The sequence below is a fragment of the Helianthus annuus genome, chromosome 2 (assembly GCF_002127325.2).
Source record: "Helianthus annuus cultivar XRQ/B chromosome 2, HanXRQr2.0-SUNRISE, whole genome shotgun sequence".
Classification (NCBI taxonomy): domain Eukaryota; kingdom Viridiplantae; phylum Streptophyta; class Magnoliopsida; order Asterales; family Asteraceae; genus Helianthus; species Helianthus annuus.
This window is the reverse complement of record NC_035434.2, coordinates 127,012,378-127,020,971: the sequence shown is the minus strand read 5'-3', so window position 1 is coordinate 127,020,971 and position 8,594 is coordinate 127,012,378.

The following is an 8,594-nucleotide window of genomic DNA, read 5'->3' as shown; positions in this document are numbered from 1 at the left end:
TCCGACTTTTAACCCAAGATACTTGAATGGCAAGGACTCTTGCTTACAACCAACAATATCCGCAAGGATCCCAACCTCTTCGCTTTCCACTCCTAATCCGAATAAGCTAGACTTACCCAAGTTAATCCGAAGGCCAGAGCACATGTGAAAGCATCTTAGGATTCTAACAATATTCAAGGCATTATCCACACTCCAATCCCCTATGATTAGTGCATCGTCAGCGAAGAATAAATGGGAAAGCACCGGCCCCCCGTCAGGGAGCTGAATACCCGAAAAAATACACTCCTCTTTAGCTTTATCAAGAAGGCAAGACAAAGCCTCCATAACAACGACGAACAAGAAAGGGGAGATAGGGTCTCCCTGCTTCATCCCTTTGCCACACTTGAATTCGAAAGTAGGAGCCCCGTTGACCAGAACTGACGCCCGAGCAGACGCGAGGATTCCCCAAACCCAAGAGCACCACCTTGGACCAAAGCCCATTTGGCGGAAGACATCCACCACGAAACCCCAGTTGATGTTGTCATACGCCTTCTCAAAGTCAATTTTGAGAAGAAAAGCTTTTTTCTTCCGTTTTTTAACCCACGAGCACACCTCATTAATAATAAGCGGACCGTCAAGAATGAATCTGCCACCCAAGAAAGCGGACTGAGAACCCGAGATAACCGACCCGAGGACCTTCTTAAGTCTATTCGCAAGCACCTTAGAAATAACCTTATTCACTACACCAACAAGACTGATAGGCCTATAGTCATTTAGACCCGCAGGGTCTCTCTTTTTAGGAACCAAAGCAATAAACGAAGAACCAGAACCAACATTAATGGTACCTACCTCATAGAACGCACCCAACAACCTCACAAAATCAGCCTCGAAAAAACTCCAGAACCGCTTAAAAAATCTGAAATTGAAGCCGTCCGGCCCCGGAGCACGATCGTCTCCACATTCAAACACGGCCGATTTTATTTCCTCCATCGAAAACTGCGCCTCCAGCCACACAACATCAGAATCCGAGATTTTCTTCAGATTGGAACAAGACAACAACGGCCGATTCACACAATCCTCCACAAACTTTGACCTGAAGAAATTAAACACTTCCTTCTTAACTAAGGAAGGTTTATCAACCCAAACCCCACCGACATCAAGCCCGTGAATGACATTTGACGCTCTCCTGCAATTAATCATAGAGTGGAAGAACGAAGAGTTTTCATCACCCTCCTTGGCCCATCTAACCCGAGACCTCTGTCTAAGGTCCATAACTTTGGTAAGCTCGATTTCGGCCACTACCTTTTTATTTTCAGCCAGAATCCACTCCTCCTCTTCTATTAGGTCCCTAGAATCCAAAAAAGACTCCATTGCCGCAATCTCCTCCAACGCTGAGTTGAGAACCTCACTCTCCTTCTTAAGCATCTTATCCCGACACTCTCTAATTTTACCACGGATATAACCCAACTTTTTAACGAAAAAGACGTCGGGCGGACAATCCGAAGTAGAGAAGGATAAACAAGCATCCTCAACCACCTCAGCGAAACCATCTGTGACAACTCGTATTTCAAACCTACTTTTGTGTAACGTTAAGCGATTATGTGAACACTATTTGAATAACATGTTATACGTGTCTTGTGTGAAACTGTGAATGTACGTTTATATGTTGCATGGCCCGATTGTACATAGCCCACTTGACTACATAACCCATTCGGCCCATACACACCCAACTCAAGACCAAGGACAACCCAATGATGGGTTCGGCCCACTTCATGTATACGCATAACACATAGGGTGTTAGTAACCTTCTCTCATTTGTTACGAAACACAAGTTACACCAAACCCTAGAACACCCTCTCTCTTTCTCGTTTCCTCTTGAAGCCGGCGATAGCATCACTGTTAACTCGAGACCTTACGAGTGTTAATCTCCTAATCCGGTTAGTGAATGTTTACGAATTCATGTTTGATGATGTTGTGATGTGTGTGTACTATGATCTTGCATGATGATCTAGGGTTCTTGTTACATGATTGATTTTTGTTCATGATAATCGTCTCATGTAAATATTGATTATGAATTATATAGGATGCGTGATTTAGAACCGAGTGAATATGTATATGAAATCGGCTGCATGTATGATTGGTAATATGCTAATCGGTTCGAATGTATGCTTGTTAATCGGCTGTGATATTATGATTTGTGAATATGATTTAGGTTGCATGATAGCCTATGACCTTGTTAATCACATGATCCGATTGTTACTGATTCTGGAATTGATATGAATGTTTGAATATTGAAATAATTGTGTTTGATCTGATTGTGAAACTGCCTAACTTGTTAGCTGAAATTACGGAATGATTGTTACTAATAATTAAGGAAATCTGTTACACTTTGTCTCGACCAGGGTTGCGAGTCGAGAACCCTTAGTCTCGACTCGAGACCACCTCACAACACAAACAGCACAAACCGAGACCACGGTTGCGGGTCCGGTTGCGACTCGAGACCGTGTAGTCTCGACCAGACCATGACAACTCGAGACCTCCTTTGTTGCGACTCGAGACCCCGAAACCAGTACACCTCGAGACCGACTAGTCTCGACTCGAGATCTCTAGTCTCGACTCGAGACCGCGAACACTTGAACACTATTGGACTTTCACTGTTACGAGCCCAACTGATTGGGCCAGACACTTGGACTTGTTACGTAATTGCTATTGAACTGCTACGAATACTTGTGCATGCCATGTTTATACTTGTGTACAATACGTGTAGAATATACGTGCTATACTTGAATACGAACCTGACTTGTATGGTAACCATGGTAGGACGTGGTTGACCACCATATAGCTTGATTGAACTTTTTTGTGTATCTGCCAAGCAAACCAAGGTGAGTTCACACAGCCAAGGCATGGGATTCCCGGGTTGGGAATTGGGTTGGAAGATTTGAATTGGATAATTACTCGTACTTACGCTAATGCTATACTATATACCATCGTCCTCAGGTTAGTCAGGACACTTACGTAAAACCTACGTAAACTAGTATCTACCACTGTCTCCCGGGTCGGGAGGACACTTACGTAAAACCTACATAAACTCATACCAACTACTGTCTTCCGGGTCGGAAGGACACTTACGTAAAACCTACGTAAACCCCACGCGTACCACTGTCCTCGGAGAAGGGCACTCACGTAAAACCTACGTCACCTTGTACGTATTCCTGTTCTCGGGCTAAGAAGAACACATGGTTACAATAGTCTAGCAAGGATAAACATGGGAAGCCCCCATTGGTAACAAATATAACCATGGGAAACCCCCCACTATTAGTAAGGATAAACATGGGAAGCCCCCGCTAGTAATAAATATAATCATGGGAAACCCCCACTAGTAGTACATACATACATGGGAAGCCCCCACTAAATGAACATACGATTTGCTATTTTGAACTTACTTTCTGTGAACTCGCTCAACTAGTTGTTGACTCTCTGCTGCATGCCTTGCAGGACCTTAGGTACTTATGGAGCTTGCACAGGGAGGAGCAGGTCGTTGTGGGACATGGTTCGTGGATGCCATGTTAACGTTTAAACATTGAACTTATGATTTACATTGGATTTACATACTTATGCTTCCGCTACTCAAGTTACGTTTTGATAAACACCAATTATACTGTGATGGGTTGTTTTGATTACTTTTAATATTTAATTGCTATGTTCAATATGATTGGTGGCTTGATCCTGGTCATGTCACGCCTCCAAGCGGTGGTACTCCGCGGGTGGATTTTGGGGGTGTGACAGATTGGTATCAGAGCCATTGGTTATAGAGAACTTGGTTTTAATATGGGGAAAAACGTTTTTATTAAAACCAGACTATAACCAGAACAGTGCTCTCAACGATCCACAACGACGCTTCGCTCCACGTGCTAGACTCAACATTCTAGGTAATAAGGTTTATGTTTATTGCCTACTTGCTAGATTACATAGAACTTTGCTCGTAGTATGCTTAGATACACATGACACTATTGCATGAGAATACCTATGTGCTTACACTCTTCTGTCATCGCACTACTCGCGAACCATTCTCACTTATGCTACTTTTACTATGAAGATCATGTCTGGACGCGTTAACATGACTCAAGCTCAGTTGACGGCTCTCATTAACGAACAAGTTGCTGCGGCACTTGCAGCCGCACAAGCAGGAGGTATATCCTGTAGTTATAACTCACACTAGGATCTTTAGGTCCTACACTCCTAAACCAACTCTTGTGTTTAACCTTGTCCTATTCGTACACAATAGGTCAACACGCACCGCAACCAGTTTGCACATTCAAGAACTTCATGGACTGTCTTCCAAGTACGTTCAGTGGCACGGAAGGGGCAGTGGGACTACTCCATTGGTTCGAAAAGCTCGAGTCAGTATTCGAGATGTGTGAATGCCCTGAGGCTCGCAGGGTCAAGTACGCCACTGGTACTTTGGAAGGGATTGCGCTAACTTGGTGGAACGCGCAAGTTCAGATTTTAGGGCTGGCAGCTGCTAACGCCACCCCTTGGAACGATTTTAAGGAACTGATCAAGCGAGAATACTGCACGCGTGATGACATCCACAAGTTGGAAGTGGAGCTTTATCACCTGAAGATGACGGGGTCAGAAATCGAAGCTTACACGAAACGGTCGAACGAACTGGCTATCTTGTGTCCAACTATGGTGGATCCTCCAATTAAGCGCATTGAGTTGTATCTCAAAGGTCTAGCGCCTGAAATCCAGAGCCACGTGACATCGGCTAATCTCGACAACATCCAGGATATTCAGCGACTCGCTCATCGCCTCACTGATCAGGCAGTGGATCAGGACAAGCTACCGAAACGTATCAGCGCTGCTACTGCTACCACATCAAGCGCTACTCCTGCTACCCCCAGTGACAACAAAAGAAAGTGGGAAGGGGATTCTAGCAAAGGTTCGGCAACAGTTCAGTCTCAGGCTCAGCAGCAGAAGACTGACCACTACCAGAGTCCCAGTCAGCAGTTTTCTGGTAGTCGTGGGCAGAGAAGGTATCAAGGAAATCAACCAAAGTGCCACAACTGTAACAGGCACCACAGCGGCCAGTGCAACAAGGGTCGTTGCCAAAGGTGTCTCAAGATGGGCCACGAGGCCAAAGACTGTAGGAGCCCACGGCCTGCAAATCAGAACCAGCAACCGCAACTACCAGCTCCACAGAACCAGCAACAGCAGCAACAGCGAGGCAACAGGGGATGCTTTCAATGTGGTGCTGAAGGCCATTTCAAACGTGATTGCCCTCAATTGAACCAGAACCAGAACCGCAACAACAACAACAATCAGGGCAATGGTAACAACGGTGGGAACAATAATGGCAATGAAGCTAGGGGTCGAGCTTTCGTGCTAGGTCAGGGTGACGCAAGGAACGATCCTAACGTGGTCATGGGTAAGTTTCTTCTTGACGACTTTTACGTTACTGTTTTGTTTGATTCGAGTGCGGATACAAGTTATATGTCTTTGAAAGTTAGCCAAATGTTAAAATGTACACCCACACTTCTGAACACCAAGCATGTTGTAGAATTAGCTAACGGTAAGAGTCTAGAGGCCACGCACATAGTTCAGGGTTGTAATCTTATCCTCGCGGGTCAGACTTTCTTCATCGATCTCATTCCCATAGTTTTGGGTATTTTCGACATCGTCATTGGTATGGACTAGTTATCTCAACATCACGCGGAGATCTTGTGCAAAGAGAAGATTGTTCGCATTCCTCGTTCCGGTCAGGAACCTCTCGAAGTTCAAAGGCGACAAGAGTGGTGCTGTGGTTGGCATCATCTCCTTCCTGAAGGCTCAGAAATGTTTACGAAAGGGGCACACTGCCATTTTGGCACTAGTTACTGATGCATCAACGAAAGAGAAAAGAATAGAGGATATTCCTGTAGTACGCGACTTTCCCCAAGTGTTTCCAGAGGAATTACCTGGTCTACCGCCTCATCGCCAGGTCGAGTTTCAAATCGAGCTCGCTCCAGGAGCAGCACCCATAGCTCGAGCACCATATCGTTTAGCTCCAACTGAACTGGAAGAACTGTCAAAGCAGCTACAAGAACTCTTGGAAAAGGGCTTTATTCGTCCAAGCTCTTCGCCTTGGGGAGCTCCAGTGTTATTCGTGAAAAAGAAGGACGGTACCTTCAGGATGTGCATAGACTACCGTGAACTGAACAAGGTGACGGTGAAGAACCGTTATCCTCTTCCACGTATTGACGACTTATTCGACCAGTTGCAAGGGTCGAGCTACTACTCCAAGATAGACTTGAGGTCAGGTTACCATCAGCTGAGAGTCCGGGATGAGGACGTCTCCAAAACCGCATTCAGAACTCGATACGGCCACTACGAGTTTCTAGTCATGCCATTTGGGCTAACGAACGCACCGGCAGTCTTTATGGACCTTATGAACAGGGTGTGCAAACCCTACCTAGACAAGTTTGTGATTGTATTTATCGACGACATCCTGATCTACTCCAAGAGTCAGGAGGAACACGAGCAGCACTTACGACTTATCTTGGAACTTCTTCGAAAGGAACAACTGTACGCCAAGTTTTCAAAATGTGACTTCTGGCTTCGTGAAGTCCACTTTCTAGGCCACGTAGTAAATAAGGATGGGATCCATGTCGATCCATCCAAGGTTGATTCGATCAGGAACTGGCCTGCACCGCGCACACCAACGGAAATACGCCAATTCTTGGGTTTGGCGGGATACTACAGACGGTTTATCAAGGACTTTTCAAAGATCGTACAGCCGCTTACACTACTGACACAGAAGGGTGTCACCTACCGTTGGGGCAACACTCAGGAAACCGCTTTTCAGCACTTAAAGGATAGACTTTGTAGTGCACCTATCCTCTCATTGCCAGAAGGCACGGACGACTTCGTGGTTTATTGTGATGCATCCATCCAGGGTCTTGGATGTGTATTAATGCAGCGCGACAAGGTCATTGCCTACGCTTCGCGCCAACTCAAGGTTCACGAACGGAACTACACGACGCACGATTTAGAGCTGGGAGCTGTTGTTTTCGCGCTAAAGATATGGCGACACTACCTGTACGGTACCAAGTGTACTATCTACACCGATCACAGGAGTCTCGAGCATATCTTCAAGCAGAAGGAATTGAACATGCGTCAACGTCGATGGGTTGAACTACTGAACGATTACGAATGCGCTATCAAGTACCATCCAGGCAAAGCCAATGTTGTGGCCGACGCCCTCAGTCGGAAAGACACCCTACCTAGACGCGTACGAGCCTTACAGCTCACTATTCAGTCTAGTCTTCCTGCACAAATATGAGATGCTCAGGTAGAAGCATTGAAACCAGAAAACGTAAGGGCTGAAGCCTTACGTGGTTCGAGGCAACGATTAGAACAGAAGGAAGACGACGCCTATTACGTAACGGGGAGAATTTGGGTCCCACTATATGGCGGTTTACGCGAACTTGTGATGAATGAAGCACACAAGTCTCGCTACTCGATACATCCAGGTTCGGATAAGATGTACCACGACATCAGGACGACGTATTGGTGGCCTAGCATGAAGGCCCACATTGCCACTTATGTTGGCAAATACTTGACCTGTGCAAGAGTCAAGGCAGAATATCAGAAACCAGCAGTCTTACTTCAGCAACCAAAGATACCACAGTGGAAATGGGAGGAAATTTCCATGGATTTTGTTACAGGCCTACCTAGATCTCAGCGTGGGAACGATACTATCTGGGTGATCGTGGATCGACTCACCAAGTTTGCTCACTTCTTGGCAATCAAAGAAACAGACAAGTTTTCTACACTAGCAGACATATACTTGAAAGAAGTAGTCTCAAGGCACGGGGTGCCCACCTCTATCATTTCGGATCGCGATGCACGATTCACTTCAGAACTATGGAAAGCAATGCACAAAGCTTTTGGCTCATAGCTAGACATGAGCACAGCCTATCACCCTCAGACGGATGGACAGTCTGAGCGCACGATTCAAACTCTAGAAGACATGCTTCGGGCATGTGTTATCGATTTCGGCAACAGCTGGGAAAAGCATCTCCCTTTGGTGGAGTTCTCATATAATAACAGTTATCACACCAGCATACAAGCCGCTCCATTCGAGGCATTGTACGGGCGTAAATGTCGGTCACCTCTCTGTTGGGCAGAGGTGGGTGATAGTCAGATCACGGGTCCAGAACTTATAGTGGACACCACGGAAAAGATTGCACAAATACGACAACGCATGGCGGCAGCTCGCGACCGTCAGAAAAGCTACGCGGATAAGCGTAGGAAGCCATTGGAATTTCAGGTCGGGGACCGGGTTTTACTCAAAGTCTCACCCTGGAAGGGTGTGGTCCGTTTTGGCAAACGGGGCAAGCTCAATCTGCGGTATGTCGGACCGTTCGAAATCGCAGAAATAATAGGCAAAGTGGCCTACAGACTAAACCTACCAGCTGAACTCGGTGCAGTTCACAACGTTTTTAACGTGTCAAATCTGAAGAAGTGCTTGTCAGATGAGACCCTCATAATTCCCTTGAAGGAGATCACTATCGACGAGCGGTTGCAATTCGTCGAGGAACCTGTTGAAATTACGGACCGGGATGTTAAGGTCC